An 8,344-nucleotide genomic window follows, 5' to 3' on the forward strand; every position below is an offset into this window, starting at 1 on the left:
TTTTAAATGGTTATTTTTCCTTAAACCCCTCTCCCATATGTCATTGGTCAAATATACAAATAGCTCCGCCCCAAACTCACGCCATTGGTTGAGCTGTTTCCATGTCAGGCTAGTAGTCTAAATGTTTAAACGTGTTTACATTTTTCAGGGGAATCAATCTACAAATGACTTGCATATAGTTGTCGCTGCATTATTTGGGGATATAGGAAAATACTTGACGAGGATTTTTGCATTACTGTGGGCTTACTGAATTTACTCAAAGTGGAGATATATATATATCCTTTATATAACCCTCTACCCTCATTCACTATTTCCTAAATTAGTCCACTAATATAGTCCACTTGAAGAAGTGAATGAATACTAGTGAGCTGGAAGCGGACGCCATTTGGTGTGTGAATTCACTTGGCGCGACACTTACAGTGAATGGGTATTTACTAGTGGTTAGCCATTGAGTGTACATCGGTCGTACACTTGTTGTTACAGTGCATTATGGGATTGAGAATGAGAGCAGTCTTAATGTCCACTATGGTTTTGGACACCACTGCATGGTGGCAAATGGCAGTCCTCTCAGATCATCTTGGACATGGGTTACCTTCAGATCTGTGCTCAGATTCTCTTCAAACCTACTGCAATGACAGCTGTTTCCCTGACTGAGTCAACTGACCACAGAAGAATACAGTTTATGCTAATATTGGCTATAGTGCCCCTCGTGGCAAAGCTGAGAATGCAGTGTGCACTTGTATGAAAGCATTTAGAAGACTGTTACAGGCCTTCACATCAACACTGGTAGCATCTGAACATTTCAGTCAATCACATTTCCTATTGATATAATGTGGGATCCCCCAACAGCTCTGCCTGTGCTTTTGTATATAGACCTCTCATCTGACTGATCGTTGTGTTTATAAAGCTCAATGGTGAAAGTAAGTGAGCCCCTTCCTTGTTGCACTTCCCCCTCAGTTCCTTTCCCTTAGTGGGTCTGTATCATCTCTGCAGAGACTGATACTCCTCCTGCACTCTTACTGTAAATGATTTTGTCTAATTTTGTTCTCTGTGTGAGGGTGCGTGTGAGGAGACAGCAGTGAATTATGGATGTGTGTTTAAATTTGCATAGTTTCATAAAGAACTCTGAAATAAAATTTGTAAATTTGTATAATTGCACAAAAGTTGTTGTGAGTTTCACTTCCTTGATTTGTCTCGGCCTTTCCACACACAATATGCACAGAGCAAGAGTTTGCCAGGTGCTTAAACGCAATAAGCTCAGTCCTACAGAATTCTATGCCATTATGTATCTTTCTTTCATATCATACATTTCTTCAGTTTAGCACAAATTGAATGCAATGATTGGCTCATCTGCTTAGTTTGAGGTATAATAAAAATATGCACTAGTTTTATATCATTATTGTAAAAAGAGAGAGAGATAATTATTTTAGATTAGATTTGATTAATAATACATACACGTGAGAGCATCTATACATTTCTTAGACAAAGGTACAGAATTGGAAAAGCTACTTTGAGCTTTACTGGCCTCTTGTGGCAAAGTCAGTGCTGTTACACTAGATGTGAACTAAAGTAATGAAAACTTCTGTCATATTCTGAAAACAATACCAAATCTCAAACAAAAATCCTTTAAGAATGAACTATGGCCACATGTATAACCAAGTTTCAAAAAATAAAATCTTGAGATCTGCACATTTATACTCGTTTTCTATAGGGATGGTGTTTCCGGGGTATTGATCAGTCAAAGAGCAATGCTGTTCATTCATTGTCTTGTGTTTTTGTCAGCTCTTACCTGTCGGTCCTTGTCTTTGCTCAGTTTGGGTAGTCAAATCATAATCATGTATGAAGTGTGTCATGCATTCTCCATGCTGCTTCCATGCCAGTTTGATTGTGCAATCAGGTCATTGAATTTTTTGACTATTAAAGAAACATAAAAAAGAAGGAACAAAATCATACAGACATTAATTTGAGAACGCATACTGAACATATACATTTCTGAATTTAAGGTTGACTGTGACTGCATAATTATTGTGTGGATGTGGCAGGTATCTTATACTAACACCTAGTGCTGTAAATGCAGTATCACACCACAGCAAAAGCTTTAGCTACTGATGTATTTAAAGAAATGCTCTATTCAGTCCGCCGATGGTTTATAAGCAACAGTGGCCATAAACGGATTATTTAGATAAAGCGTTTAATATTTGTTTACCTGCATATCATGTTATCATTAACCAACATCAAAGTACCGTGAACGTTTAAAACGTTGTATGTTGTTTTCAAACAGTCTTAAATTAAGATAATTATTTCCCACTACATATTTTACTGAAATGCCTAGACTGTTTATTGGCAAGTGACATTGTGACAACTTACCCCACGCATACAGTGTAACTGTATCAACGTTTTTCCATAACATATGAAACAAACTAAATACAAAAATGCATTTCTACTTTTCTATGCATAGCCTCCTGGGACCCAGGCACAGACTTTTGTCCTCTGTAGAGGGTATTGTATTTTAGTGAATTTCTCTGAGACCCTACATGCCACAGTTTTAAGTCTGGATGTCCTGTACAGAGCACATTCAGGGCTTTTTAGAGATATCAAATGTTTGGAGGTTTGATCATAAACACACCTTCTCTTTGGTCTTTAAATATGACTTATACTGACAGAAAGATGAAATTTAGCACTCTTAGGAAAGTATGAAAATGTTTTGTAATTATTTAAATCGGACTAATTTTCAAATTGTTTGTCGTAAAAAAGACAACATCTCAGAATAATGTTATGGGGTTTGTTTGACTTTTTATTACGAAACGGCATAATTTTCATACACGTCTTCTGTAGAGGACACCAGGACAAACGGCATGTTAATCAGGCATTTTGGGGAAACGCAACAAGACATTATAGATCAATATTCCTATGAAATATGAGATATTCTTATGAAAATGTTGCCAAGTTATTACTCCCATTATTACACTTCTTTTTTTTCATTATGGGTTTCCCCAAGAACACATTAGGCCTAATCTGCAAATTAGATGCGATCTATAGACACATTGTATAGAATGAGAATAGCAATTGATGGACATTTTACACACATATTACATAAAGTAAAAAAGTATATCAAATAAATCTGTTATATCTTTCATTAAGAATCATCTTTGTACAAAGTTTGGTTAAAAGCAGCCTGAAACCTAAAAACCGATTGGTGAATGAAAAAAAGAAACCATTGTTTTTGCCTATACATGCCTTCTCATGCCTATTTATTTTATTTTTTTAGTAACTTAGTCCTGGTATCCTCTACAAAGGACGTAGAATAAAATATGAATAAAATATCATTTAAAAAAATTATTTTTTCTCCATTTGTTTCTTATGCTCCAACCAGTGTAATGACATAATAAACAACAAAATTCACAAAACTTTTTTTTTATGGTTCTCAGGAGGATATGCGTTTTAAACTAGATTTTTGTTCATTGTTATTGATCTATACACTGTGACCAAGATAATTTGGGGTGTAAATAAAATAAGGCATAAATACACAGTGTTGGGAAGGTTACTTTGGAAATGTAATAGGTTACAGATTACAAGTTACCCTATTTAAAATGTAATAAGTAGTGTAACTATTTCAATTACTTTATTAAAGCAATGTAACTGATTACATTTGATTACTTTTTGATTACATTTCTAAATTTCGAACGAATGTTTTCAACTGTAAATCATTTTGAAACATTTAAAGCAGGCAGGTTTAATCTTACAGTAGCACTCAAGACTGATTACTGTCAGACTTTCAGAATCCTTCAGCACTTAATTTTAAAGCACAGCCACCACATAATCAGACTTTAGCACCATGTTTTACTTTGAGATCGTTCTGAGGTTAAATACAGATTTAAAATCATATCAAGATATAGTTTAATAGCTATGATACTGTTTTTGAAATCAAATCTTTGCATAGCTATGACAGGAAACACCGGCATCTAGCAGTTAATCTAAAAAAAAAAAAACATATACATAAACCCAAATAAATAAAACAGTTATCGTATAAACGTTTCCTATTCTGTGTCCTAAACTCCTGACACATTGGTGTCTCATATTTTAGAGCAGCCAATGCAATTTGGGAAAGAAATCAATAAAATCTGTATGTGGGTGTGTGTGAAAATATTCAGATGTAACCCCCTTGTAATCTTTAACATTTTCATAAGTAACTAATTTAATGACACATTTTTTCTCAGTAACTGTAACGGTTAAATTTATTTTGTAATTACGTAACTCCGTTACATGTAACTAGTTACTCCCCAACACTGTAAATACGTTAGTCTCTTGTATTTCTTACACTATAATTAATAATCAATGTTGTCTCGGGATTAGAGTACAAATGAATGGCATTATTATTTAAAGGGAAGGGAAGACACCTGCCTCTGTCTTGTCATCTTCACAGAACAAGCGACAAAACTGCTCTGAACTTCACATAACCTACAAGAATACGGCTTCTGTACTGCAGGTCTAAACTATCCCGTCGCCTTTTGATGGAAAGCGTGAAAAGCGAGATGGATACGCAAAAAATTCTCCATCAAATGAGGAGCGGCGACTCAGCGAGCTTCCGTGCGCGCATGCGCAGACAGACTCCACCTCGCGGACGCCGGCCACGCTGCTCGCGCCGGAAAAAACAAACTGCGTGGATGCGCTGCGCTCTCAAAGCATGCGGCTTAAAGCAGTCTTCACGCGTGTGGACTTGCTTTCTTCGCTGCCGGAGTACATTTATCAGCAATAAAGGTAAACGGCGGTGTGATTATGTATTGCAAAATAATAAGTAGCCGTCTTGGACGTTTTATTTGTTTTAATTGTGAAATGTGTCATTTTTATGTGATGTTGTCCGTTTAAACGAAACTTGCCTCCATGCATGTGTTCCCCCTGTTTGATGCTAATGGGACGCATGAAAGTGATTTTGTCAAATAGTGCATTCGTGGAAAGTGTCAACAGCTGCGGTCTTGCTCTTTAAGTAGATCGCGATAAATGAGCGTTTGGGCTTCTTAAATAGCTGGGAGACTTTTGTTCGACTCATAATTACGGTAGTCCCATGCAGCAAGAAGTAGGCCGAGCGGAGGCCGCTGAGCGTCAGAGTTTGAATGACAGATGCGCGGTCCAATCAGAGCGCTGGAGCTCGCGTCAGTCAGGGCTCTCACCCAATCAAATGGTTTGCTGTTGTTGCGCATCGTTGTCGGCAACTGAACAATGCAATGTCAAAATAGCAATTTAAAATGCCAAGCAAATTACGTAAACTTTATTTTGAGGGCCTGGCTCGTCGTTGTGAAGTGCAGGTAGTATCGCATAGCGTTTTGTTCGCCTGCTGTCTTAAACTAAACACAGCAGTGAGCGTCAAGTTCGCAGACAACGTTGCACCCACGTTTTCTTCGCATGCGAAGTGGAGGAAACGTCAAATGCCTGCATTCTTTGATATTTGCGTTGATATCTTCCTCCTACTATCAAAAATACGTTTATCTTCAGTCGCTGTGGTTCGTTGTGCTGATTGCGGCGTGTTATGACAGGCATGTAGAAATGAGCCGCTGGCCTGACAATGTAAACAACGAGGAGGAAACGGATTGCGCGCCATTTGCGTCACGCCGCGCTCAAGCGCCTGTTGAAATGCGTGACCGTTAAGCGGGAGAGCCGTGGAGTTTGTGAATGCATTGATTTAACCAAATGTGCCGGTTTCCCGCGATTATGACGTACTGAAAATGTATGCGCCTGTAGGAACGTGTCTGTCCACGAGGACGCGCACGCGCCAGAGTCCGTTATGAAACTTCAGCGACGCGTGTGATGACGCGCTTTCATGTGATCGTTAACCTCTGGTGTTGTTCATTCGGGAGTCATACTTGTGTTGTTTACGGTCAAAAGTGACCGGACACCTGAAATGAAACTTTTTTTTATTATTATTATTTTCAGTGAAATCAATGTAATATATATATATTCGATAATATTTGTTCTTTTTTGTTTTGTATTTTGAGAGAATTTCATGGTACTATTTTATATTTATGCAAAAATTCATAATAATAATACCAAAACAATTTTTTTCTAATATTTTTCTATTTTCAGTTATGGCAGTATTTCATGTTAAAATAGAGACAATGCCTTTAAAATCAAATTTTTGAAGGCAGATTACCGGTAGTTCCATCTGGTGGGAGTAAAAAAAGAAAAACGTCTGAAATCCCGTGGTTTAGCCACTAGATTCCTATAGAGCTCCATATAAAAGGCCTATAAATTCTCTAGTTGTTTTTAGACATTGTATTAATTTTACTAAAGTCAAAGCTGAACACAAAGAAATACATTTTATTACACATAACATCAAAGTTCAACAAAAATGTAACAAATATAAACAGGAATGTTTTATCAGCGGTTAATCAATCTGATTTCAACCTCTTATTTGAATCTTCTGGTTAAATTTTGCCATATTGTTACAGCCACACCAGTTAATTTGTGTGTGTATAATAGTGTGTGTGTGTGTGTGTGTGTCTGTGTATGTTTGAGTGTGTGTGTGTGTGTGTTTGTGTGTGTGTGTGTCTGTGTATGTTTGAGTGTGTGTGTCTGTGTATGTTTGAGTGTGTGTGTGTGTGTCTGTGTATGTTTGAGTGTGTGTGTGTCTGTTTTGTACTTTAGAAGTTTTAGAGTGTCACCCCTTCCTGTGTTTTTACTGCATTGTGGCAAAATTATTGATTTTCACATATTTGCAAGAACATGCTTTGTGTTATAATCACACTAGTTCATATATGTGTGTCTGTGGGGGGTGGGGTGGGTGAGTGTGTCTGTTTTGCACTAGAGTGTCACCACTTCATTGCTGTGCACTTTTTTTTCTGCATCGTGAATGTTTTGTAGATTGTACACACAAAAAATTCTCAGTATTTTCGTAATTTGTGTATTTCCCATTCATTTCCAACAACACAAGTGTGACTTTTTTTTTTTTTTTTTACGACCATTTAGCTTTTTCGAATCAAGTCCACGATTTTATTTTATTTTGTTTCATAGTGACTGACTGCCATAAAAGTCAGCGAGTTTCATACTATTCCGATGAAGTAGCGACTTTTAAAATGTCAAAACATTTTTTTCTTCCGGTCTAAAATGACCGAACAGTACCAGAGGGTTAATGATGAAGAGCAGTGGATTTTAGTGTGAATTATGTCAGTCTTTCCTATTTGATTTAAGAAGGGATCTGTGATTCTTCAAGTTTCCTTTGCTTTTTCCACTCTTGAGACTGGCAAAATTATTTACTTTTTAATGTTTTTCCTCACTCTACCAGCCTTAGAAAAAAGTGCTTAAAGGGACCCACAAAAATGAGAATTATGTCATCATCACTTCCTCTCCCTCATTTCGTTCTGTAATATTACTTAATGCATTTTAATTGTTATAAAATGCACTGTTAACCTTGTCTGTGCTGAGATGGGGAAACTGTGTTATGAAACTGTTAATTGCTGTAAACTAAATGTCTGTGTTCCCCCTGCACATCTGATCTGATGATATTCTTATGGATGACAATGTTTATTTTTTAAAACCAAAGCAAGCACAGCCTCTACATGTGGTTTATTTGACAAAATATTAATAAAACAATATTTTATTATTATTATTATTATTAATGACTGAATGATATGGGTTTTTTGGGGGCCGATACCGATATTAGGGAGTAAAAAAGACAGATACCGATATATCGGCCGATATTCTTTATGTGTAGGCTATATTACAGTACAGTATAGCTAAAAGTTTGGACACACTTCCCATTCGTGTGTCCAAACTTTTGACTGGTACTGTATATATAATTTTTTTGAACATTTTTTGCAATGGTAACGCAAATGTGGTGATCAAACTTATAATGATGTGATAAACATAGGCCTATGTAGTGGAGGCAGGGTATTTAACAATTTAACAATAAACTTTATTATTCAAAATGAGTCTGACAGCAGTGCACTTAACAGTAAACTTCACTTATTATAAATAACTTAACACAAATAGAACAGAAATATATAACTTGAATTAAGAAATTAAACAAGGTAACTGTCTAGAACAGTAGAATGTTTATTTTTCTTTGATTTGTTTCCTAAAAAGAAGAAAAATAAAGACTGGCATCTTTATTTAACATAAATCTGTAATTACAGTTATTTAATTTTAGTTATATAATTCATATACATATCATTTATATACATACATTACCGCACTGCCGTATATTATATACATATATATTTCATATCATTTAGTTATATAATTTCATATACATAATTTGATTTAATAATAACCCAATTTGAAGCAAAAACAGAATGTTCTGACTAGCTTTGTGAAATTCTACTACATGCCTGAACGAAGCAAACAGCAAGCA

General features: G+C 36.0%; 1 protein-coding gene across 3 annotated transcripts in view; it reads left to right on the plus strand.

The window, feature by feature from the left end:
* The first annotated feature begins 4,615 nt into the window (after positions 1 to 4,615).
* The window catches only part of LOC107705726 (PHD finger protein 20-like), a 32,287-nt gene continuing 28,558 nt past the window's right edge, over positions 4,616 to 8,344 (plus strand). For 2 of the 3 annotated variants that reach the window (XM_016509162.1, XM_016509163.1), the window contains exon 1: positions 4,617 to 4,758. The gene's annotated coding sequence lies outside the window, so the exon portion shown is untranslated. Of the gene's footprint in view, positions 4,759 to 8,344 lie in introns of all 3 variants that reach the window. The other variant, XM_016509161.1, reaches the window with a different exon arrangement.

This window comes from Sinocyclocheilus rhinocerous, unplaced genomic scaffold (genome assembly GCF_001515625.1).
Source record: "Sinocyclocheilus rhinocerous isolate Xijiao unplaced genomic scaffold, SAMN03320098_v1.1 scaffold263, whole genome shotgun sequence".
NCBI lineage: Eukaryota > Metazoa > Chordata > Actinopteri > Cypriniformes > Cyprinidae > Sinocyclocheilus > Sinocyclocheilus rhinocerous.